The 27,388-nt window shown below is 39.5% G+C and overlaps 1 long non-coding RNA gene across 1 annotated transcript; it reads left to right on the top strand.

Moving 5' to 3' along the window:
• The first annotated feature begins 200 nt into the window (after positions 1-200).
• On the top strand, positions 201-27,388 carry LOC125690550 (uncharacterized). The gene is made up of 3 exons (XR_007375707.1): positions 201-300; positions 4,195-4,284; positions 26,472-27,388. It is a non-coding gene; the product is annotated as an uncharacterized LOC125690550 (long non-coding RNA).

Below are 27,388 nucleotides of genomic sequence, written 5' to 3'. Positions count from 1 at the left end.
CTCCTTGGGCAGCCTGGAAAGTGCTTATCATTTTATTCTGAGAAGATAGTTTTCCTAATATCCAATCTGAGATCCTCTCTGTATGACTGTGGTGGAAATGCTATGTCAGGGCTTCAACCAGTGATTGAACACCTGGTAGAAAGGCAGGCCAACCCAGGGGAGCTCAGGTGCAAGCAATATGCCTGAGTGACTGGGAGGAGTGGAGCCAGGATATACCCCTTCCCATATCTCATTTAAGGGTAAGAGTGATCCAGCAAGATCTTCTTGCTGGAGATTTTTTATACTTTAAGCCTTCTGAAGGTAAGTAGCATCTTTATTTCTGTGCTTACAGCTGCTGTACTTGAGCATATCCTTGCTTGCTGTAGCCTGGGACCTTGCTGCTCTGTTGCTCTGTAGCCACTGATGCACTTTTCATTGTATTACAATGGTCAAATTTGATCCTTCTACAAGTAAAATCAGCCCTATGCAACATAAAGAACCTTTTCCTTCAGGTGACTGTGTTGTAATTGAGAGATATTTAAAATGATTCAGCTACTCTTAATCTGAGTTTGAGAGATGAAAAGAAATCAGGGTTTATTTAAAATGTGAATATTAGTTGTGGATGCTCATGAACTTCTTCAAATCCAGATTTGAATTTGCCAAGCTTCTTGTTTAGAGGTATTTTAGTGATAACACTGCTTAGTAGAAAGCTAAAGGAGAAGTATTTTTTAATATTCCTGCAAGAGAAAGTGGCTCACAAGACTCCATGCCTATCAGTTACTCAATCAAATGCATTGAGCAAATTTCCCAATGAACATATTTTTCTTTTTTTTTGTCTGCTAACCTCACATCAGTCTAAAAGAGTTCTTGAGTTACATGTTTCAATAGATGTGTGGCACAATCTGAATGGAAGATTTTTCTGATCCACAAATTCCACAGAACTTTCCCATTTTACAGTAATATTAAAACATCTTGCTTTGTATTCAAGGTCTATGGAAGGTACTTATTTTCTTTCCACAAATATCAACAGAACTTCCTGTTCTTCATTAACTTTTTCACAAGGGGAAAATAAGAAGTATTTCATAAAGTATGCCAAAGCAGAATTGGTTGGAAAACAGAAATTAGTGATTTTTATTTTTTTTTCTTTCCCTTTTCTTGTAACCAAGTCTAACGATTGGGGTTACCAGTGATATAGGATGCTTGATTTAACTCATTGTAGTACTTGGATTTTGTTTTGCTTAGTTTCTTATTCTTTTCTACTGGAATAGCCTTTTCTTGGGCACTGTCAGGCAGGAGCCCTGAAGGCCAAAAGTTCAAGGGAGGCACTATAAGCCAAGTTATCCTCTGACCTGAGCTGTGCCTGATTCCATTGAGGTCTGCGAAATGGCACAAGGAATTGAGGAGGCCAGAAGTTGACTCTTAGTAATACTGTTGAATTCTACTAACTCTTATCTTTTCTTAATCTTCGTGGCACTGAAAGAAATTTCATTTCATTCTCTTTTTAACAGACTCTCTGATGTACCCATTTTTTTCAATAGCGTTTACACTCTGATACGTGTAGGGGGGTGTTTTTTGGGTACTGGAAAGAGATAGTTGTGGGATTAGAGCCTTGTCTTGGGGAGAGCAGCAGTCTTTCCTTATTGCCAAAATTGAATTGGAGCTGTCAAGGGAACTTTAAAACATCCTTTCTGGAGTTTCCTGCCTTTCTGTCTTTTCTGTTCTTTCTGCCTATGGCCTTCTTTGATTGCTGGGAAATGACCCATTTTATTTGCAGAATGGTGGGCTCCCTACTGTTTCTATCCTTCCTACTCAGACTCCTGCATGACTTTCTTTGTCTATGGCTTGCTCTGAGTGTTTGCTATTATTGTCTGCATGTTTGATCAGTCATGTTATACTAAACTTACCAGAGCTCTAGAAAATATGTGTACAGCTGCATCAAAGGTCTCTTTGAGGAGGGGAACTCCATCACTACACACACATCTACAGACCATAGAAAAGTGCTCTTTCCTTTTTGTCTCTGCCTGACCTTGTTCTTTGGAATGATGTTATGTCACTGTAGCCATTTCTTAAACTGGCCTATTGTCACTTCACCTTACTAAGAAGCTTGTCTGAATTTGGAAAGGTAATCATGAAGGGTGTTTCTAATACTGTTGCTCAGATCTGTCTCAATGGTATTAATTTATATTACATCATTGCACAATTTGTTAACCCTCTTTACAGATAAGGAATGGAAAGTTAAAGCTTGGGGAAGTAGGGTTGATGTAACGAATTCAAATCCTCTCAATTAGGTTCAGACCTAGTACAAAAGGGACATTCACACTGTTAGAATTTTATTAGCTACTGTGTCACATCTTCTGTTCCCACATATGCAGTGTTAGAATATTGCTGCATCACAGAGAAGGCCTCAGATTGAACTATGGTGTCTAGTTTTAGATACTGTCTAGTTGTATATACTGTACTTGCTGATAGAGATGGTTCAGTTTGATGCTCCAGAAGAAAGTGGTTAGGGAGAGAAGAGCCCTTATAGTCATGCTGTGTGATAAAAGACAAAGTATGTGGGAGTTCTTCTTTCAATAGAAGGAAAGGGTTGGAATGAGGAGTCCAACTTATAGGTGAAAAAAGGAAAGTCTTATAACCAGAGAGGGAATAAACTGTTCTCTCTCTCTAGTACTATTAGAGAGCATCCAAAAAAAGGTTACAAATATGGTGAAGGGTCTGGAGGGCAAAATTTATGAGGAGTGGCTGAGGTCTTCTGGCTTATTCAGCCCACAGCAGAGGAGCTGAGGGGAGGCCTCATGGTGGCTACAGCTCATCCTGGGGAGTGGAAGGGCAGCGCTGAGCTCTGCTCCCTGTGACAGCAACAGGACCTGAGAGACCAGCATGGAGCTGTGTCAGGGGAGGGGCAGCTGGGGTTTAGGGAAAGGGGCTGCACCTGAGGGCAGCCCCAAGTGCTGGAGCTTGTGGAGTATTTGAACAGCACTCTCAAACATTGGGTTTGGTTTTTGGGTGGTGCTGTGTGGAGCCAGGAGCTGGATTAGATGATCCTTATGGGTACCTTCCTACTCAGGATATGATATGGACTTGTGTTTCTAGTAGAATTAAAAATAAAGGATTAGTTTTCAGCAAGGGATATCAAGACGTCAGGCAAAGTTTGTCCAAGAGTCAGAATAGCTAAGCACTGGAATAAATTTTGTGGAAAAGAAAAGGAATCTCTTTCATGAGTGGTCTTTAAGAACTGATTAGGCAAACATCTGGTGGGAATGGCATAGCTTATAACGAGTTTCCTGTTGGAGTAGGATAGAGTGGTGGGTTCATTGAGGTGTATTTCAGTCATTTATATCACTTTTAATGCTCAGAGTAAAAGACAGTGGTAAGCCAGGCTATATGCATCCAGGAAAACAAGTTTCCTTGCAAGAGCTATGAAGTGTTACCTGTCCCCCAGCCTCTTCACATGCAAGCAATGGATTTTAATTTAGAAGTTCCAATATGTACAGTCTATTATATAGTGTGCACTGCTTCAGAATTATCCAATGAACACTGGAAACTTTTCTATACCAGTAAACTCCAGTTACTGCTTGTGGCATCATTTGCAACCCATTGAAACTTTGAACTGCTGAGGTCTACATAAATTCAGGTTATCCATACAGCCGTGCGGAAAATCTCCAAGATGAGTTCTGTATTAATGGCAAGAAAGAGCGAGTCAGTCAGCTGAGTTAATGATCTGGCCCATAATTTGAATCCATTGAAAGTTGTTTATAAGCACTTCTGGGAATGGAGTTCGAGCACAACCTTGACTTGCGGTACTATGAATTAAATCATTCTGTAGTATTTTTGACACTCAGCACACAAACAGTTCAGAATAACAGAACAACAAAGTTGTCTTCTTGCAACACTCTCACAGTTCCTTCCAGCATAGCCTTTCATTTCTTTCAAAGGCTGCTCTTACTACTGTTTTCCATTTCCTGACTTAAAGAACATAGAGGATTCTTTTAAGAGCAACTCACTTAAGAACAACACATTCCAGATGTATTAATGTACTTGCACAAGGACTCTTTTTCCTTTCTGCTTTGTAAAGCTTTTTTTTTGCCTTGACATTAGCAGGTAGGCAGGTACATGCAGAGTCAGTTTTCCAGTCCAGATCTTAAAATAAATTATAAAAAAAAATAAAAAAAATTGTCTTTCTCTGCCTCATAACATTTATTATTTATTGCCTAGATTCTGGCCACTGTGGAAACTTGTTTGTGTGCTATGCTATTCCCGTGGTTAAATCCAACATCCTTGTCTTCTTACTACCAGTACTTTGATGTAAGTATTTTTTGTCAATACAATATTTCTTTCTTTCTATTTGTCTTGCATTTAGTTCTTTTTCTTTTATGAAATTGAAGGGTAGCTCTCAATGCTCTTTGCTATTCTTCATTGATGTATTTTATTACGAAGTAAAAATAACAGAAAAAAGAAATGGCCTACTCCTCTCTTCTCCTCTCTTCTCCTCTCTTCTTTGTCCCCATAAGATAAAGCTATTCCCTTTGTGAAATAAAAGGTCACTGAATTACAAAATATCAAACTTATAGATGCTGAATGCATCCCATTATTTTTGAGAATGGTGTTCCACAGAACAGTGTACTGCATTGAGAACTAGCTAACTGGCAAAACTCATAGGATTGTGATCATCAGCAGAGCCTATGTTGAGACCTGCAGCTAGAGGTGTTCCCTGGGAATTGTTACTGAGTCTGATCTTGTTCAACACCTTTATCAGTGACTCAGGTGAAGGAACAGAGTGCACCTGCAGCAAGTCTGCTGATGATACAAAGCTGGGAGGAGTGGCTGACACACCAGAAGGCTGTGCTGCTATTCAGCAAGGCGTGGACAGGCTAAAGAGCCTTAGGAGTTTCAACAAAAGCATGTGTCGGGTCCTACACCTGAGGAGGAATATCTGCATACATCCTTACAGATTAAGGGCTGACCGCTGGAAATGAGTTTTCCAGAGATGAATCCAGGTGTCCTGGTGACCAGCAGGTTGACTGTGAGCCAGAAGTGTGCTTTTGTGGACAACAAGGCTGGAGCACCAGGTTAAAAAGATCTTAGCCAGCAGGTTGAGGGAGGTGATCCTTCCCCTCTACTCTGCCCTGGTGAGACCACCCCTGGAACACTGTGTCCAGTTTGGGCTCTCCAGTTCAAGAAAAAACAGGGAACTAATCTGGGGAGTCCAGTGGAGCACCACAAAGGTGATTAGAGGTCTGGAGCATTTCCTTAATGAGGAAGAGACTAAGAGACCTGAGTGTGTTCTGGAGAAGGCTGCAGGGGATCTTATGAATGCTTATAAATATCTAAAGCATGGAAGTCAAGTGGATGGAGACAGTCTCTTTTTAGTGGTGCTTGTTGATGGGACAAGGAGCAATGGGCATGAACTTGGGCACAAAAAGCTCCGTATGATCATGAGGAAAAACTTCTTTGCTTTGAGGGTGAGAGAGCACTGGAACAGGCTGCCCACAGAGTTGATGGAGTCTTCTTCTCTGTATATATCCAAAACCCACCTGGACACTGTCCTTTGTAACCTATTTTAGCAGAGGGGTTGGACTAATGTATCTCACGAGGTGCCTTTCAACCCCTGCAATTCGCTGATTGTGTTCTGTTATTATCTTTTTTTCCTCTGTAGTTGAGGTAATAGAAGATTTCGGAAACAGAACGTGCTTTTAATTTTTCTAGTGCTATCATTGTGCTGCACTGTATCAGAATATCATGCACTGTATCAGAAGCCAGTGTAACATACGGAGTGGTTTATCTTTTAATAAAAAACAAAAACCAGTGAAACAAAAATCCCTTTTCCGTTAGCATCATCTTGAGATAGGCAGAACAGCATAGAAGGTGTAAGAGGGTGATTTCAGTTGATGTAAGTATGTGATTTAAATTAACTGTGGTTTCTTTCTGTCTGCAAACACCCCATAACTTACACATTTCAACTAATACTTTTACTTGGCTGTGCACAAGCACACAGTGATTTAATTTTATTGTAGTGCCTCTCTCTTTATAGGTTCTTCAGATTGGAAGCAATATGAGTTCTGAAGGTTGTGTAGTACAAAATGATTTAAAAATATTTGACTGTCTCTTAACTGTAGGAAATTTTCAGTTTTCCAAATTGAAATAACTGTCTCTCTCTCTCAAGGATTGAAAAGTCTTCCTAATTTCTCATATTGTCCTCATGTCTGAAGTTCAGGATCATGGTGTAGGGGAATGTACTCCCTCCCTCCATTTTCAGGGGTTAATAAACAATGTCTCAGAGTACTGAGAAGCAATGTGATACAGTATTGCCATTCATGGCACAAGGTTGTTTACAAACAGTGTCTTCAATAGCTGTTTGCAAAGAGAACAGAAAAAGGAAAATCAGTCTCTATATTCTAACAAATTTCTGGGAACAAGAAGCTGAATCTCATTGCAAGCTGATGTTGCATGAATGAAAAAATCTAGCTTCATGCAACTGTCATTGGGCATTGTAGCATAATTTTGTCAGCTTCTTCACAGAAGGGAGTATTTCACTTGCCTATTTCTCCTCATATCATTTGTTATTCCCTGGGTCCTGGCTGCTCTGAGCATTTTATCTGTATGCTGTTTCTGTTGCGTGTAAGGTTAAAGCCAGCCTAGTATACTGTAGCATATTTTATGTCAGCCTTCTAACACAATAGAGGACTTTGCTTGTATGAGCTGTTATGTGCATGCACGCACGGACATGCTCAAGTGAGTGATACAGCACAGGGCATGTACAGTGCACCTGTCAAGTGTATAAACACAGAGTGAATACAGCGATCTGAAAGAGAGAGTGTCAATCGGATCTGTTAGATGATGGGGGTGCACTGTAGTAGATGCCATATCTGCTGAAAGCAGGTAATTTTAATTATCTAAGATAGTTTGGAGAGCTATGAATAATTTATTACACACAGAAGTCTTTTTTTTTTTTTTTTTTTTTTTTTTTTTTTGAGGCTTCTAATCCTGGTGAGCCTCTGATATTCAGATCACAGTCCCTAATGCTTTCCTATTTGAACTGTTCCTCTGGAGGCACTGGGTGGAAACTATATGTTTCTCTGTAGTGAGTCAGTGTAGATTGAGTTGTTTTGACAGCCCAGCATGAAACTGTAATAGTCCAGCTAAAGATCTGAGAAATACAACACACAATGGAAAATAAAACATTTTCTTGGACAGTGATAACCATACCAAAAAACACAGCACACTTCACAAATAAAAGAGTTTAGGAGTTGTTTATATTTGACTGCAGCGGACTTTCTCATGGCTTTGAGAAATATTTTCCTACAGAGTGATCACAACTAAAAGGCTTCTATTAGAGTACAATAGATAGAGATTCAGCCATACTATCACCTGTTTTGAACTCAATTAAAGCTTGTTTGCATTTCCACCATAAATCTGAATTCCCCCCCCACAAATTTTGTTGCCTCCTAGAGCAAAGAAAGTGGGAAAATAAATAAGAATGAAGAGATCTTGGAGGAAGAAGCGGGAAGTGAGAGACTGAGCAGAGAGGTGGAAGATGCAGATGGATGTAGAGCGTGAGTGGAGTGAAGGAGGTGAGGTGGCAGCAAACAGGGCAGAAGCTTACGAGCAGAGAAGAGGATGAGTTCACTGGGGAGGCTAAAAATAGGGCAGACTTCCCTAGAGCTACTGAGATGCTCATCTTAAGTTCACAATTAGAGGAAGCTAGATTGGCATGGAAGATGACTGTAGAAACGTAAAAGTTTTGGTCAGATTTCTTCTCTGCCTTGAGCCCCAGACCCAGACATGAGTGTACTCAGGAGATAGGGAAGGCCTAGGAAAAGACAGCAGATAAAGCTAGACCAGAAAACATATAGGGTGACGGTACTTGGAGGTTAGGTGAAGAAACTGAAGGAGCCACAGGATGGTCAGAGTTGAAAGGGACCTCTAGGATCATGAATCTCCAAACCCCCTGCCACATGCAGGGCCACCCATCTCCCCATTTAATACGAGACCAGGCTGCTCAGGGCCCCATCCAATCTGGCCTTGAACACTTCCCGGGATGGGGCATCCACAACCTCTCTGGGCAGCTGTTCCAGCATCTCACCACTGTCATAGTAAAGGAAAACACTCCTATGTAACATAATAGGTTCTATCACCACTTTCCTTGTTGGATATATGCTGTCCCTTCTTATCTGTTAGTTTGTTCGGTGTTTTTTTTTTTTTTTTTTTTTTTTTTTGGTCAAATGTGTACTGTAAAATGTGCAGTTTTTGCAAAGTGACTGAGATAATGTTGCTGCAGGAACTCTAAGCTGAATTTTTTTTTTTTTTTTACATGCTCTATTTCTCTTAAGCAGTAATGCACCACTGCTGAATTGTGTAAGTAACATGCATGCACAAAAGACACAGAGACCAACATGTACATGAGCCCCTCCCTCTCTGTGTTGTACTGTTGAGGATTTTGCTGAAATCCCGGTTTATAATCTGACTTCAGTGCAGCTTTGCTATCAAATTATATTAAAATGAGCTGTGGAGAAAAGCCTCTTGTGGCAATGAAACAGCAGGTGGTCTGCTTAGTTTGTTGTGGTGGCACCTTATGAATAACACAATTGATCTCCATATGCTTCCATTCACTTTTGCTCACAGTAATACTGTCCTAAATACTGAACACTCCAGCATCTGATAGCAAGGGTTTTATTCATGCAAAAATAAAAATGACACAGTAGAAGGAAACATTTCACTGCAGACAATGCTTTGTCACCCAAACCCATTTTCGGTGTCAAAAGCTTATGAAAAACCCAGGTACTGGAGCAGTGAAAAATGAAAGTTCTATGACTTGTTTTGCAATGATGTATTAAAATAGGCTCTAAGATCCCACAGGAGGTTTTTGGCAGAGGAAAAATAAATTCATGTATACAAAATGCTTTGCTCCGATTTGTGGTTTGTGGGGTTTTTGAACCTAATCTTTTAGCAGTAGGGGGAAAAAAAGCCTAAAAATTTATACTTGGCAGATGCCTCATTAGTTCCCCTGTACACCTGCACACAGCAAACTGTCTAAGGAGCTTGGAGACAGGATCTTGCATTATCCGTGTACTGGAGTAAGGTACAGGTTTCAAAGCTAATGCTGACAGGAACAAGCATGTTAACATGACATAAGGATACTCATGTGGTTCTGGTACCAGCATCTGATGCCAGTGCAGTGGCAGCCTGTCCTTCTGGGTGATGCACCTTCCTCCTAGCAGGGCACATTTCCTTCAGTGCAACACCATGCTAATGCACCACTTCTAGTTCAGAGCCTTGGAAAAGGGTGCTATTAAAGGTCAGATCTTGTTTCTGATGTTTCCCTGTTGGCTAGTTTAACCAAGAGTCTTGTCTAGCACCTGATCTACAAATCAAGGTTTTCTTCTCACAACCTTAGCAATGTAGGCTATACATGTTTGGCACATAGCTATAAAGGTAAATAGGGATCTGTCAAGTCCAGTATTCACATTTCCTGGATAATTCAGGCTAGGTCACTAAACTAGGTCTATGTTTTTCTTCCTAAGCTATAGCTTGCTATATAGTCTCTCAAGTGCATCCTCCTTTAGAGGCTGTAGTCACAAGATTATTGCACTGATTGTCTTTTGCATGCCACCCTGTTAACTCAAATTAACTTAGAACACCGAATTAAGCATGAAAATATGGCTTAAAGATGAACAGTCATCACTAGTTCATTTTAATGATCTATTTGTCCTTTAAAATAATCTGCTTAAGTTATTTTTATCCAGCCATGAAGTGGCTGAGTGATGTACTAAGTCAAGGCCAGCCAGTTATTGCTACATATTGCATCTCAGCCTGATTTGTTGATGGATATGAAAGACGACAGTTTTTAAAGGGAATGTAATATATATTTTTAATGGGATTTATATATTTTAGTTTTAGCACATACTTTTGTTTCATGGCATTTTGTGTATTTATGACACGATTTTTTGTTTCATCTAAAATACTGATATTGGCCTGCAGCTCAGCTATGATTCATGGTAGCAAAAATGTCTATTTTCAGAAGCAAATGTTCTCTAGTACTAGCTGAATGTACTACTATAAAAACTATACAATAGAATTTACAAGAAAAAAATCTCAGTGTGTTTAACTTTTCAATTGAGATTACTCAGCATGCTTTCCTTTTAAGAATTTTTTTTTTAATAGGGTACGATATTTTTTTCCTTGTATTATTCCCAACTCTTTGCAGAGTTCCCTAATGAATCTAGCCTTAGGACTATTGTGCTGTGGTCTCAGAGGAGACGTCTTTCTAGTTTGAATACACACAAGACTGCACTTAAGAAACCATGCTAGGCATGAAAACGTATCTTTAAGAGATCTCAACAGTTTTATATCTGTATCTGTCTGTATCTCTAATAGAAAACAACTAATTGTTTAAATGTCTCGTACAGAATATATACTATGAAAATATTGAAAACAATAAACAGAGCAATAAAATAAAATACTGAGTATTAAAAATAAGTCAATTCACTCCAAATAATATGCTTGGCTTCTGTATTCAGAATAGGTACATTGAGGACGACTGCTTTGTACTGGTGTATTTTTACGTAAGCAATGCACATAAGCAACAGTAATTTCACTTCTACTCTTAATCTGAGTGATGGGGCGCAGATGTAAGGAACAAGTAATGCTGGTATGCTTCGCTTCAAATTCTGCAGTGAAAGTCACTTTAAACGTTGTCTAAGGCATTTTTGCAGCCTATCTTAAAAATACCAATAGCAGTTGTACTGAATTGTTATGATGGTTCAGAACGCATGCTTTCCTGGCCTTTCTCAGCAGTTTTCATTCTTATCCACTTTAGCTACTTGAGGTTATTTCATGTGTTGTTTTTGCACGTGCTTCAGTCTCAAAGAAAAAAAAAAATTAGTTGTGTCAATACAGCAAGTTTGCTTTTTTATTTATTAAATTCCCCATGTAGCCTGAACAAGCAGTTATAGGACTATATGTTAGTAGTTTATGCATGTAACTCACTATCTGTGTCTACCTGCTGGAGTGGTGTTGTCCCACCATTTCTGGAGAGACATCAGTAAGACTGTTATCTAGATTACACTGATTCACCAGGAGAACTCAACAGCTACAGTCAGTTATTGTTATTGAAAGTGCAGGAAAAATTATGCAGAATTTATTAAAAACAGTTATGGTTTTATGAAGAAAGAACTTGGATTCAAGGTGTTGTGGATTTTCTGTATGTTATATTGGCGGGGGGGGGAAGGGGAATAGGGGGGAATAGGGGAGAAGAAATAGTCTGAAAAATAGGAAACCTCTAATAGCTGTTAATCCTATATTTCACCAAAACTCTGCTGTGTTCCCAAAGATCATGTTAGTTCATACTGTTGGGGGTATTTTAAAGTCCTGATGAAACAAAGTGTTTTCCAGGCATCGCTATCTGTTGCTTGTCTCACTGCCATGACCTTCCACCTTTTTCAAAGACAGAGCAAAAAACAGTCACTGATAGCCAGAGGCTATTTATCCTCATTTAATGCCCATCCTGCCCTGGGCTTGAGACAAATCCAAAGAAACACCAACTATTATTTTCTTTCTTGTTTTAACTTCAGATTCAGTCAAGGAGGCTGTAAGTCCAATTTTAGTTATTCCTTCACCTCTTAATTGAGCTCAAGGTCCAACTCTTGTAATTTCTGTGATCTGGGACCATAGTGTCAGAGACTCATTGTCCCTCTCCCCCTCAGTACCCAACTAATGACCTGTGCACCTTTATGTTTGCATCTAATTTTGCAGAGATTGTCTATATGCACTTAGCCTGGCAAGCAGCTTCCATTCTAACACCCTATTTTATCTCTACCTATATCTTTGTCTTGGAAAATTAGACAGTGAAAGCAGTGAAGCACGAGCTTAAATCTGTCTCTATGGAGGAAAGCACTCAGACATGTGCTTAAATGTAAATATGTGCTTAGATCCTATCATTAAGTCAAAGAGCCTCAAGTGCATGCTTCAAGTTAAGCATATGCTTACATCCTTTTCGAATAGCAGTGCTTTCCTGAATTGGTACCTTAGCCTGGCCAGAAATTTGCCACATTTCCTGTGGAAAAAAAGGAAATATTTCTGCAAAGTCAAAAGGCATCTTGTCAGACTATTTGAATTATAGGTCGTTTAAAAGTATGCTGTTTTGAAATTTGAATTTCTGACTTAGTTTTTCTTTTCATCTGACCAGCGTAAAAATGATTTGTTAGCACTCAAGGTTTTGAGATTGGTCACTTACAAGGCTACAGTTAATACATTGAACTGATGTAATGAATGATAAGTACATTTCTGGAAAAGCTGTAAAATCTGATTTTCATCTTTGACACAAATAGCTGACTATGAAAGATCTCTTATGAACTCAGTGTGGAGGCACAGTTAATCTGAAGTTTGCTTACCAGGAGGTACTCTCACACTTAACTGCTGCTGTTCTTTGATGGAGGCATAAGATTATAATTGAGACTTTTTAGCAGATCAGACATACTGTATTCTGAGTTTCAGGTCAGTTATATCTCCTTGAAGATAAATTAATTATTTATATTTGGAGGAAATAGAATCATAGAATCACCAAGGTTGGAAAAGACCTACAAGATCTTTCAGACCAGCTGTGCACCTATCACCAATATTTTCCACTATGTTCCTCAATATAACATCAAAGCATTTCTTGAACACCTCCAGGGCTGATGATTACCAGCTCCTCGGACAGCCTGTTCCAGTGCCTGACCACTCTCTTGGAGAAGAAGTATTTCCTAACATCCAACCTGAATCTTCCCTGGCTATTTGAGGCTATTCCCTCTAGTCCTATTTCAAGTTACATGGGAGAAGAGACTGACCTCCACCTCCCCACAGCCTCCCTTCAGGTAGTTGTAGAAAGTGATAAGGTCACCCCTAATCCTTCTCTTTTCCAGATTGAACAACCCCAGCTCTCACAGCTGCTCGTTATAAGGCCTGTGCTCCAGATCCCTCACCAGCTTCATTGCCCTTTTCTGAATGTGATCCAGGGCCTCAATGTTCTTCTTGTAGTGAAGGGCCTGTCTGTGACAAGAGAAGCATGAGCTCCCTTGCTGGTGCAGAACAAAGACTTTTATTGTAGGTGCTTACAACATTTTATACCTACTCAACAACACCTTGGTCACATGTAGGAGCCAGGTGCCTTGTGTGTGTTTACGCCTTGCGCAAGCAGCTGCTGAGCTTGTTTATTTATTTGATAGTTTTTTTGTTTATAATGACTTTCTTTGTCTCACACCCCTCCCTTCTTACATAGGAGGTAGATATTCTTTTTCTCCTGGAGCCTCAGGAAAAGATCCGTGCTCATCCCTGATGGTCTTCCTTCCCGCAGCACATTTTGTGGGACAGGGGGACAGCCTGTTCCGTTGCCTTTAAGACTTCGTTCTTGAGGAGCGACCGGCCTTCCTGGACCCCTTTACCCTTCAGGACTGAATCCCCAGAGGTTCTCCCTACCGATGTCCTGAACAGTTCGAAGTCTGCCCTCCAGAAATATGAGGTAGAAGTTTTGGAGCACCCTCTTTTTAACTTCACCAAGAATAGAGAACTTTACCATTTCACGGTCACTCTTTCCAAGACAGCTCCTGATCTTTGCACTTCCACCCAGACCTGCTGTAGACAGCAGGTCTGGCAAGGCACCTTCTCTGGTAGTCTCTCTTACCAGCTGTGTTAGAAGTTTATCTTCCATACATTCTAGAATCTTAGACTGCTTCTTGTGTGCTGTATTGTGTTTTCAGCATGTATTAGGGAAATTGAAGTCTCCCATGAGAACAAGGGCTGATGATTTTCCAACTTCTGCCATCTGTTTGTAGAACACCTCGTTTGTCTCTTCATCCTGGCTAGGTATTCTATAACAGACCCCCACCAGGATGTCCACTTTGGTACTCTCTCTGATCCTTACCCATAGAGATTTGACCTTCTCATTCCTAACCCCAAGCTCAACAACCTCAAAATGTTCTCTAACACATGGAGTCACATCACCACCCCTCCTTCCTTGCCTGTCCTTTCTGAAGGGTGTATAGCCATCCATTGCAGTGCTCCAATTGTGGGAGCAATCTCAGCATGTTTCTGTGATGGCAACAAAGTCATAGTTAGCCTGCTGGCTTCCAGCTCCTCCTGTTTGTTGCTCATGCTGCCTGCACTGGTGTAGATGCACTTCAGCTGAGCACCTTGCCTTGTACCCAGTCCCATCATTATTCCCCTAGGCTCATCTCTAGCAGGTGTAGTTTAACCCCCCTTTCCCCATCATATCTCATTTAAGTCCCTCTCAATGAGCCTTGCCAGTTCTGGGCAAGGATCTGTTTCCCTCTTTGAGACAGACGAGACCCATCAGCAGACATCAGTCCAGGTGCTGAGTAAACTGCCTTGTGGTCAAAGAAAAAACCAAAATTCTTGTGATTGTACCAGCTCTCAGCCATGTATGTATGAATTTTCCTACTCCTCTCAGTATCCTTCCCTGCCACTGAAAGGATAGAGGAAAACACAATCTTTATGCCCACTCTGTCCAATAACCACCCCAGTCCTCTGAAGTCCTTTTTGATAATCCTCAGGCTTCTGTCTTGGATTTCATTGCTGACAGCTTGAACTATCAATAAGGGATGATAATCTGAGTGGCAAATCAGACTGTTTCCTAGATGTATCCCTGATCTGGGCCCCGGAGGGGCAGCGCACAGGACTGGGCTGATAAATAGGGCCCTTCGTTCGTAGATAGGTGGTGGTGAGGTTATGATTACATTTCTTCAGATATTTGGGAACAGAGCCAGTTTATACAGCTATTTGCCATTCATATTTATGTTGTTTAATCACTTTAACTGACTTTTAACTGTGTCAAAAGAGTGGGTTTTTTTGTTAATGCTGAGCATGATGAGGATCAAGATCTCGTGTTGTCAGTGTGAATGTTTTGACTACTGCCAATGTTAGTATTAGAAGTACTAAGAGGACTCTTTTATGGTTAAGTGGAAAGAATGCTTACTTTGCGTTGAACAGGATGGAGGAAGGTATGATGTATCCTTTATGGCTTGTTATGGTTTGAAGGCGCCTCTATGCAAGAAATCAATGACATAGGCTTTATAGTTACATCTTCCCTGTTAAATGTTATATTTCTGCAAAAGTTTGGGATTTATGACTCCAACAGACGTAGAAAGATTTTTTTTCTATGTAAGGAAATTCTGCTACTATCCACAGTCAGGTAGCTATCTAGGAACTGCATCTTACAAATGGTCTTTACCCATTCTTAACTCCTGAACTAAAACTGAACATAATTTAGGAAAGCATGAGGCTAGATGTATACCAGACACTGATCTAACAGTTTAACAATGCTTTTTTCACTGACTGGGAGTACCGTTTAGCAGGACTTAGTTTGCTAGCAAGTGTGCAGACAGTTAGACCAGATTTGTTGTTGAAGCAATGTGGGAGATGATTGTTGAGTGGACGTTAGATTCTTGGAACAAAAACATAGAGCTGAGTTTTATTTGAAAATTACGTAATGCTCAGGTCTTGTCCTCCTTATGGGGAAGAGGAGTTCTAACAGCTGATAAAATGTTCCCATTCCATAGAAGTATTTCCTGCCCTTGCCAACAGAAATGAATGCAGAAGTTTTGAGTGGTAGAGACTGGAATTTTCTGTAGCTTGGTACAAGAGCTGAAAGGAAAGAACAAAAGGGAAAAGGTGATTCACGAGTCTTTTCTTATTTCAAGGTTGTGTAGTCTGGTCTATCTTTGCAATTCTCTAATTTATGTTCAAGTTGCAATAACTGTCTTTGAGCCCTCTGTCATGCTGAAATGACTGGACTTCAGAGAACTTCTGTATCCTCTTTCTTTCCTTTCCTCTATATCCCGAGCACCCAACCTACCACAGGGGCTCTGCGAGGGAAGTCGAGTGAAACAACTTTCACTTATGGTAAAGGTATTCAGCACTGAGGGATTCATGCTTAACACTAGAGGAGAAACAAAAGGACAGAGGCTTGGATCAGACATGTGGAATAAATCAGTAATTCAATTGCTGAGCTGAGCTGCTTTTGAAATTGCTCCTGCATTCTCTCAGAATCAGGAATACTGCTGCTTTGCTAATTCAAAGATTTTCTATGAGATGAAGTTCATTAATGGATGAGAAGTGTTGTCTAAACACTGTGATGAGTAGCAATGTGAAGTCAATGCCTCTATCATAGTAGCTTGTGAACTGTTTTACAATCTCTTGTAGTGTTTTCTCTGTCTCAAATTATGTCTTTTTTTTCCTTTTGGAGAGATACCATCAGCAGGAGGCTCTGAAATGTCAACTGTAATTAAAAATGTAATTTTAAAAGGCATTTTGCAGTTTATTCACATGGTAAATGGTTTCCTACCCTCTGAACTTTCAGCCTGCTGAGCTGTACTGAAGAGTTAGGCATTTTCTTAAAATCCTTACATTTTCTCACAAGCATAACAAGGTACTTATCAGCTGAACTAGATGGCAATGAAGAGTTCAGCTAATGGTGTAGAGCTTGAAAACATTAAAAAAAAAAAAAGGGGGGGGGGTGGTTGTTTGTTCACTGGAGTTTTTGTTCCTGTCAAATTACTAAATGAAACCTCAATTTAGATCTATTTTAATGTTTTAGTGCTTTCTTACTTCTCTTGCTTCTTTTCCTGCTTCAGACTTTCTTTTTTTCTTGATCCAAATGGAAATATAATCCTATTAACCTCTAGTCCTTTCTAAATCTGCCTTTTCTCTGGTCTCTGATGCTCTAGGCCTGCTGGATAGCTGATTATACTTTAGATTATTTCCTTTGCCTGGTATCTGAGCACCTAAGAATCTAAAATATATTTTATCCTCATGATACCACTGTGAGGAAAGGCAGGACTATTATTAAATATTCATTAAACAAGAGAGAAGCACTGCCCAGTGATTAGGGTAGTCAGCAGCTTCATGGTATCCTCAAGTCACTCTTCTATCCTTGCTTGTGCAAAGTAATCGAGCAGCTGGGGGAACTACCCTACAAGAGGACAGCTTGTTTTGAGTTCTTCTGTGGCATATGGAAGATCTCATCTCCGGTTTCTGCCCCACACTAGGGTCTCAATCCTTGTTTAGGACACTTAATTTAGCTCCATCCCTATCTATTCTTCTTTAGTTCCCATCTACCTGCAGGCAGGTACAATAAGACTCTGCATGCAGTTGCTGGCCTATCCTAGCTCTGCTGCCTGGACTGACAGATGGCAGGTTTTAGGATATTCTGGTCATTCTGAGAATCCTTTTGTGAAGCTTTGGGCTGAGCCAGGATCCTGAGCAGCTTAGGAGTTGATGGGTGGTGTCACTGCTTAGGCGGATTTGGCAATTCAAACCGGCAGCAATGCAGATGTTTATGAGATTTAGTGGGAGCTAAGCAATGGTATTGAGACCTGCCAGGGATTTACATGATAGATGGAAGGTGCTTGCTACCTTGGAATTGTAAGGTAAGTCTATCAGGCTAAATCTCTACCTATCCTAGGATCTTATCTCATGGATAAATTGTACTGAGAGGGAGTTAAATGCTGAGGAAGGAGAGAGATAAATGCAGTGCAATGTAACTTGGAGTTTTGAAGGGTTTGGACTTAGTGCATTTACTGTATTAACAATTTTTTTTTTTTTTAATGGAGGGTAGGGAAAGAAAGTCTGATATTAACAGGAGCTACTGGCTATTACCACTTAGGTCATTTATTCTTTCTCTGTTCCAAACTGTAATTTATCTTTGTCTCTTTAGACTTTGTACTCCTGAGCAAAGACTGTCGCCTTGTGCTTAGTAAATACGCCACTGTAATGTAAATGAGGTTCAGTAAAACATGTACCATACGCTTCCACTCCATCCTTAGCTTTTAATGTGAAAGGTGAGCCAACATTTAAACCCCAGAAATACAGTCAGGCATCATCCTTTTTGTAGAATTGTTTCTGAAACTATATCAGGCTGTTCTGGCATTTAATAGACAGCTTGATGCTTCTTATGTGTGAAGCTCAGAATCTGTGTGGGAAGACAACCCGAAGACTTGGATCCTGTCATGTTCTGCAGTTTTGTACCTGAAGTAATTTGGACTGCCTGTGCATAGCGGAATGTGCACTGGAGATCAACAGCATCACTGGAGCCTTGAAGACTGACTGGTCCCCCCGAAAGTTTAGTATCCAGGGTTTTGTTATCTATATGTGCTCACTTGTCCCCTGGAAGGGCGCAGAGCTCAATCTTTGCATCCATCAAGACTTTTCATAGTGATTCAGATCTGTTCTATAGCTATCAATCACTAGGGAGATACCACTGAGCAGGGGCGGTGCATCCCATCCATCAGTGAGCAGCCTCCATTCATTACCATATTACATTAGTCCACTAAAAAATAAATGCCAGCTAGCATACAGCCTGCTGTCTCAAAAGGGCTGAAACATAGCAGGTCAGCTAATTTTGCTTGCTCCTTTTCTCTGACAGATTTCTTCCTGTCCTCTGTGCTAGTTGTGTATATCACAATGCACCCTCGAGTATCACACTCGGGAACAAACAGTGTATCAGCCTGATTTCATGACAGTGCATATTTTAGGTGTTCCACTTTCACTTGCAGTAGCAATAAACTAGGTTAGAAAGGTTGACAGACCATTTTGCCTTGGAAAATGCCTCTCCATTCAAACTGAAGTACTGCATATAATTATGTTTATTTTCCTGAAGATTAGAGGAAAAAATAATAGGGGGGAGTGAACATCTTGATAGTACTGTGGTGTTTTCTGTCAAGTACGACATTTTAATTTTCCTTTTTGAAACGACTTCTGGTATTAAACCAGAACACAGAGTGGAGAGAAAACAAATTCCTGTCAGAATTTTCTTCAGGAGAGAATTCTGTACTGTTTGGAGCTTTTTTTCCTGTCAGGGTGAATCTGACTTTTAAAATCTCAACACACCCCTCCAACTGCATTTGAATTCTCTATGCAGTTCTCATTAGCAACAAATAATTGTCTAAAAGCAGAAAAGGCAGAAAAAGATTTCTGGTGTTTACTAATTGCATTTCAGATACCTCACCCTCAGCTGGCACAGGCAGAGCTCTGCTTCCCCTTCATCTGTGATTATTCTTCCTTCTCTGCCCATCTCCTTTACCTGCATTCATACTTTCTGAACCATTCTTGTGAATTACTGAGGTTATAACAACAGGGCTGGAAAAAAAAAAACAATGCAGTAACTATACTGATGGGCAACAAAAAAGAGAACAGAAAGGAAAATGTTGCAATATATTTAACAATTGTCAATGCTGTTTCAAAGAGCGATGAGACCAATTTAGATTTTTGCATTACTTTTTTTGCACTTTAATTCTCTGTTCTTTATTTACATGAATGTACCACAGAAAATAATCAGTCCCAGTGTTTCTCCTAATGACTAGCTGAGAGGGCCTCGAAGGGCTCATCTTACCTCCCACAATACCTTGTGTTTGATGTTTCAGAGGTCATGAAATTATTAAAAATGCAGCCAAGTCTGTTGATTCAATGATACCCTCTGGCAAGCTGACTAAGTGCTAGGGAAATATTTTATTAATTTTAAGTGAACCAGCAATTAATTAAACGCATAAAACTGCTTTTAGCACTGAGTGATAACCCAGGGGCTGGACCACATGTCTTTCCCAGGAACACTTCTAATTTAAGTAAAATCTCTGTAACACCTATTTGCAGGACAAACAGTGCTCTGTCTCCCTTTCTCCATAGCTGTCTTCATCTGGACACACCAGCAAAGAGTTCAGAGGTTTCCCATCTAGTGCAGGAACCATTTACGATGAGCAGGCTCACTAGCTGGATTGAGCTTCTTGATCTCTTTCATGATATTCAGTCACAATGCATTTACTGCTCAGCAGGAGTCCTCTAATTCCAGTGCAGATAGACTGCAATAAACTTCCAAAGCAGAAAGTAATATACTGACTTTTTAAAATAGTATTGATGTTTAAAATCTCATAACTGCAAGGCATTTAGCAGTGTTTGAACAATGAGATTGCTTAATCGACTGATCATCCCAAAAAGTGTATTTCTATAGATCTCTCATGCACATTTCAGCTTTAGTAACAGCGAAGTTATTTGCCTTCTATTCATGAAAAGCTCATTTGAGAGTCTCTTCTAGTGACCATTAGGATTTTTTATTTTTTATTTTTTCCAAAATCATCATATTATCAAGAGAAAGAAAGGGGGGAGGGAAAAAAAAAAAAAAAAAAAAAAAAAAAAAAAAAAAAAAAGGAAAGACTTTCATCTATTGGTACAGTTTGAAGGCATTAGGAAATGTGCATACTTAATTTTTCGAATCAGGGCATTTTCTCTGTAGACTTAGACTCAGATTTGAAGAATCTGGCCTGATACAAAGAATGTAAGTGACAGAATACATCCTGTACTGTTTCATATTCGAGAGATCTCTGAATGATTTTAATTTTCCCGAGAGGACGTGAAAACCAAAATAAAATCAAATATAATTGCATAATTTCTCTTAGTTTGTTCGTTCTGTAATTGAAAATGTATTTATGGCATGTTCCAGGGTAAATTTGTCTTGGAATAAGTGTCTTTATTCTTAGTCTATTCTTATGCTTTTTGTTTGCTTGTTGTTTTATTTTTTTTTTGTTTGTTTTTATCCTCTAGCACAAATAACTCTGAAGTCCCCGTTTAATTATAAGAAAGATACCCTTAGGACAGCATACTAATTTTTCAGCAATGTACTGTCATTAAAAAGCTTCAGTGTTAATCATGCAGTCTTTGTCTTACGTTTGTTTGAATCTAAAAATAATGAGAAGAAAGGTGAGAGTTGCACTTTTAGCGGCCATTCAATGCTGTAGCAAATTGCAGTCTGGCATGTTTCCTCTCATAGGTCACATCCCTCCTTTAGAAATGTCCTCATCACTGCCATTTTGGGAAATCTTAGAATGTCTCAGCTCAGTGTGCCTGTCACTGCAGTGCTTTGCTGGAAGCTTTAATTCCCTGAAGAGCAGTCAGTGATAAATTTGTGCGTTTGATGTGGGAAAGGATGAATGAGAGGGAAAGGGCTGGGGAAAGTGGGAGACTCTTTTGCTCTGAGAAAATACAGAAATTTTGCCTGGATAATGATTATATCCTTCGTATTGAGGATGTCATCCTACTTCAATATGCGTATTTGTTGACAGCATTTTGCAATGAAATGTGGCTGTCTTGAAACAGATTGCTGAGGCTGAGAAGTACTTTGGAAACTGGAATAGGACTGATGCAGGAAAAAATTGACTGGTTATGACTACTGGTAGGAGTTCTTACATTGTCTTGCTAAAGTAGCTACGTTGATATCAGTGGATATCAGTGACCAGCTTAGCAGGAGGAGCTGAAGAGATGGTTCTTGACACAGTACTGAGTTCAGGGAGCCTTGAACTGGTGAGGCATAGGGCAAGCCCAAGGTTGGCAGAGCTGATTCATGTGAATACTGTGTGATGATGAGATCCCATAGAGAGACTCGCATCATCTTTGGGTGACTGATCTTACTTCAAATGTAGTAAGTATCAGTTCTGTCTACTTGTCTTACTAGTCTGTACTTCTGTCTAGGTGTCTTTGTAAAACTCAAAGAATTGACTGAGCTTTTCATGGTGCATTTTTCCCAGGGGAGCAGTTGACTGCACAAGGGCTCTTTCATGAAAAGTTGCTTCTCCTTCTTTGCTGTAGAAATATTGAGAATGTGAACTGTAGATTCTTGCAACTCTCTTGAATGTATGTGAAGAGAGTTGGTTAAGTATGAAGTGTTGGTTCTGCTTCAGCACAACAGAAAAATATGCTTTCCCATTAGAGGAATATTTGGATGGTAACTGTTGTCATCTTCTGACTAGAAAATTAAGGGGAAACTACCTTGGGGAGAACAGCGAACAAGAGTGAGGACTTTTTTAGTGATGACCTGTCTGATGTGATTTGTTTCACTATAGGAGAAAAGAAAGAGTTTGTGTAGTTCTATCTGATTTTTGAAACCTTGCTTGTGACTCTAGACTGTATACTTCTTTTCCTACTTTTTTTTTGCATAAGATATATTCTCGTAGTTAAAACTTGAATCTCTGATATGAATAAGCAAAGTCCTCTAAATCATATTCCCTTCACTTTAAAATGTTGCCTCAAAAAAATAAGTGGTATTTATCTTTATAGTTTACTATTATAATCTGGACATCAAAACCTACCTAAAATCTATGCTAAGATTTGTCTGGTGTTAGATATGGGGGTTGCTGTCCCTGCCTGCATCAGGTGGGGGTTGGACCTTGATGATCCTTGAGGTCCCTTCCAATTCAAGCCATTCTATGATTTGTCAGGGAACTACAATTCTAAACTTGTCTTTGGATTTCTCTCTTGAGAGAAAGCCTTTTCCCAGATACAGTACGTATCCATTTCAATATGTAAAGTGAAATGGAGCTAATTACAAAAGCATTGTAGATTTTTTAGTTAGCCAAGTGTTAAAACTTCTCCATCTTTTTTCCCCTCAGATCAAATTTATTCTTAAAACAATTCCAATACATATATCAGCAGTAGATTTTACACACAAATTTCAAATATGGCTAGATATTCTACCAGTATATGACATAGCTGTTTGATTTCAAAGAAATTATGCTGATAATAATAGCAGAGAGTTGTTTCCATAGTATAATATAAAGCCTCTTGTCTTAAATCCTGTAAAAACAATACAGTATAGTGTACAATATAATATATATTCTTTTACACAGGAAGTGTGCTGAACTATTAGGAGAAGTACTCAGGAATGCTGTGCAGCTTATGCAAAGCAAAACTGTGAAATGCAATTCCATAGTATCCTGGAAAATGTGGGTGAGAAAAACCTATGTGGGTACCTTTCTTCATACTCAGATCATCTTCCAAAAAAAAACCAGCTCCATCATGGGGTCTTTTTATGTATGGCTGTAGCATTCACCTCCTCATCAGTGTATGAGGGGGGTTTGTCTTCTGTCTCTGGTAATGATGTTGTTTCCTGTCCCCCATTAAATGAAAAACTTATGGGTATCAAAATCTGTATCCTTTTCATAAGTTGTGTTGTCTTCTTGTTCAAGTTGTGGAATCATATACCATGCTCCTTTTTTTTTCTTCTTTTTTTTTTTTTGTCAACCACTGAAAACTGGGAGTAAGTGAAGAGTAGGGGAATACTCAGTCATTTTCTATGTAACTCTGTTTGTGTATGCATATGTATATGTAGATATTCATTCTATCCCTGTGTATTATCCTCTAAGGACAAAGAGAGCAATCACAGAGCTTTCCAGAGTCCCTTCATTGTCAGGCCAGAGCTACTTCTGCCATGTCAGTCCAACAGCTGCGCTCTGTTCTGGAACATGACACTGAGAGAGGAATAGCTGTGGGACAGCATTGCTTCGTAGCTTCACATGCTGGAGATGCTAATGTCCATAGTTACTCTAATGACCTGCAGAGGCTTTTTGAGGTTCTGACTCTTCATAAAGGTGGAACTCTTTTTCTGCAAACATGGCTTTTGCTGTCTTTTTCTGGGTCAAGTTTTCGTCTTGAGCCACTGGTGCTCATTCAGGAGTGTTCCCATAAAAGCCAGGAAATTACATGCCCCCTGGGCCAGCCCTTCTGAACCTCAAATTAATTCCATGTAATGGAGGAGAGTGGGAGAAACAATAGGGATTTGCCTTTGGCAAAAACATCTCCAGTAGTTTTCATGTGCAGTTTCTTCAACAGAACTGATTTTTCTCTTGCTGAATTTATTCTATTATTGCAGCTCTTTCAAATTAAAAGAAAAGAGAAATAATGAAGCCTTTGATTAATATCTGATTTGATTTGAGCTTTGTCAGTGATGGATGCATTTAAATATTCTTGTCAGGGTGAGCAAGAGAGAGGTATTTTTATTAGGAGCACAGCATGCAGCTTTCTAAGGAAACACAAATCTTGCATCTTGAGTTTTGGAGCTGTTGAACTGACAGTAAGACTGGACATGAAAGTTTTCATCCAGTGGGAACTGTAAAATAAAACAAAAAGTTGAAAGGAGATACTCAAACTCTGCTAAGCCGAGATCATATATATTGGGAATATTACTATAACAATTACAAACATCGCAACCTTAATGTTGTTAACATTTTTCTTTCTTGACAGGGGAAAAAAAATCAAACCCAAAATACCTTAGCAGAATATAGATTCCTGAATATATTTCTTTAAAACTAAACTTATGTAGTGTAAACAGACCCTGTCACTATAGATAGGAAAAATTGAAACCAAAATCTGCAAAAACTCAAGTGAGTTGTGTAAAACAGTGAACTCAACCTGAAGACCTGGCCCAAAGCTTAATTTCACATTTTTAAATGTATCTTTCTTAAAGTGTGTTTTCCTTTCTTACTATTACTTTTTTATTTTGATTTTTTTTTCTTTTAATACTTTTTTTCTCAAGATTCAAGCAGTTGAACACCATAAATAAAGATCAACTGTTTGCCCATTCCCAATTTACTCATCCACACACCAGGACAGCAATTTAATTGCAAGAGTTTCTCATGGGGAACAGAAGATTAAATATGCCCGATATGTATTGTTAGGCAGCAGAGTGAAGTAAGACACAAGTCCTGAAGAAAGACACCAGAGTAGAGCTGGGAATGTGGGGGGGTAAAAAGATATTAAAAGAAATCCTCCTTGTCACAGGCCAATTGACTTTGTAAATAATTGCATTTGTCCCCCTGGGAGGCTCAGGGGTAGGAAGGAATTAGACTGTTTATTGCCTTAGGGCATGATCCTCAGAGTGGTGATGCTGTTTAAGTGCTTTTTAGTGAAAACCACAGACACTTAGGGGTGACATATAAATGATCCTTGCTTCCAAAAAAATCGTGTTGGATCCCAGATCCAAAAAATCTAGATTCTCACAAACAATTGCAAATACTTCAACCATAGAAGTATCTAAAGAAACAGAAACTAAGATTTCTGCCTGTAAAATTTGTTTTCTCTGCAATTTGTCTATAAATGCTTCGATCTTGGCCTTATCTGAGAGGTCTGGCGCATCTTTTCAGGCCATGTTACCTGGTAAGTCTGTCTGTTGATAGCACCAGCCCTCATGATAGCGGCACCCCATTCTGGGGGATTTTTATATTAAACATTCAGTGCAGCAAGGCTTTTCACTATCCATTCTGCTAAATACAGTTACTGGAAAGAAAAGGAGAGTCTTTCATGTTCTCATGCACTTTGAATGATCTACACTTTAGTAGTTAGGGCACTGTGCGAGAGATGTGTGGTCCATCTCCTCAGCCAGCAGAGACATCATCTCTGTCTTTTACATGCTAGACACTCATTGCAGAGCAGTTAGAGGGAAGGAATGAGGAGTGCACAACATTTCCCATGGTTATGGTCCTTAAGAGTCCTAGTGCAGTGGTCATGTTGAGATCTAAAATTAATCTTAGCATGTGAGGTGGGCGTATATTACTGTATCTGTGAGTTGCCTACACTGAGTGATGCTTGGATGATTTTCGACAGATTAAAGGTGTGTCTTGCTGCAGGCGCCTATGGGTCTGTATCAATAATAAATTAGATGGTTTTGAACTGTAACTAGCTCTAGACATAGCTGGAAAATTAAGAAACCCAGAGATTAAATAATTTCCATTTGCTGTTTTATTGTTACCAAAGTGGTCCTCATTTTGGTAGACAGTCAGTAAAGGAACTGTTACCTGTTCTGATAGTTGAAGAGAATTTGTTAGCTGTTATGAAAAATCCCAGCGTACACACAAAATGTGTCAACTGAAGAGATACCAGGAAGTAGTAATGCAGTTACTTTCTAAAAAAAATAATAGTTTGCTTTAAAAGCCATGTGTTCTATATCTCATTAAAAACTTTGAGGATTTATGTTTACACGATTATCACACATCACCTTGGATGTTGCCTAAGAAGGCTTTATCATGTAGCCAGCAGATTGTAACATTAAATATCAAGGGACCCTCAATGAGACCACTGAAGTTAACACTCAAAGCCAAAAATCCTTCCCCTTCTTGTGTGTTAATGATATTTCCATATCTGCTGCCCTTTGCATTGCATCAGAATCAAGGTATCAAAGCATTAACTTGCTTTCTGTATTGGGTGACCAAGGTTTAGCACAGAACAGAACCATATCATATCATAAAATCACATCATAGAATGGCTTGTGTTGGAGGGACCTTAAGGATCATCAAGCTCCAGTCTCCCTGCGTAGGCAGGGCCACCAACTCCCACATTTAATACTAGACCAGGATGCTCAGAGTCCCATCCAAACTGGCCTGATGTTCACAACTCCAGGGCCAGGGCAGCCACAACCTCTCTGGGCAACTTATTCCAGCACCTCACCACTGTCATACTAAAGAACTTCCCCCTGGCATTCAACTTAAATCTTCCCTCCCTCAACTAAAAACCATTTCCCCTTGTCCTGCTATTATCTACCCTTATGAGGAGTTGACTTCCCTCCTGTTTATAGTCTCCCTTTAGGTACTGGAAGGCTGCAATAGGTTACTCTGCAGCCTTCTCCAGGCTGAACAGGCAGAGAATCATTTTTGTATTGTCAGTTCAAGGTAGTTCATTGTTCACAGGCCTGTGCTGTAGCTGAATGACTCCAAGGACTGCTGCTGGGGCTGTCCTTGCCAAGAGCAGATGACGCCGCTGCCCAGGCTGCCTCCTCCAGGAACAGGCGTAACAGCAGTGTGAGGACTTTCATGATAAGATGACAGCTGAGTGGGCACATTGAGGAAAATAATTACAAACATAGGCATCTGAAGTGGGATGGTGGTGAGATTTAGCTGCTTTAAGTACTAGTGGATCATGTCCTGTCTTTTTCTGGCTGTACGCTTTGGAGAGTGACACTTCTGCAACTCATAAAGGCTCCACGAGGATAAATGGGCTCGACAACTATGCTCATTGAGACTGGTAATAAGAAAGGTGCACCTAAGATACACAGAACATTACGTTACTGAGTACATTTGTCCTCTTCTATTGACTATGTCCTTATCTAGCATTTTTAACTTGTTTTCATAAGATATGCAAGTAGCATGTTTTAAAAACAAAATTGAATTTGCCGTTTTCTGATTTTTTTGGTGTTTTCTTCTGTTCAGGGATAGAGTAGATACTGAAACTGTTGAGGAGAGTCAGTGCTGTTCTGCAATGGCTATGACTACCCAAAAACAGTGCTTTTTTTTCCCCCACACTTTTATTCTGGGTCTAAATGTGGATTTATATGACAAATTGCAATGGCATACTGCAAGCTGTTATAGCCTGTTGGGTAAATGATTAACATTTCAAATTTATTTATAATTTAATTTCTAAATACTTACTCAAAGGGCTATAATGGCTCTATTCTAATTTATCTTATATTCAATCCAATTTTTATAACATTTATTAATTCCTTTTATTCCTGATTCTGAAGTATAACATGCCAATTAAAAACAGATTAAAATGCCTATTTACTGCAAACCGTTGCATGCCATCAAGTAAATAAAACATTGTAAAAAAA

Source organism: Lagopus muta, chromosome 3 (genome assembly GCF_023343835.1).
Source record: "Lagopus muta isolate bLagMut1 chromosome 3, bLagMut1 primary, whole genome shotgun sequence".
NCBI lineage: Eukaryota > Metazoa > Chordata > Aves > Galliformes > Phasianidae > Lagopus > Lagopus muta.
This window is presented reverse-complemented; position numbering and strand designations above follow the sequence as displayed.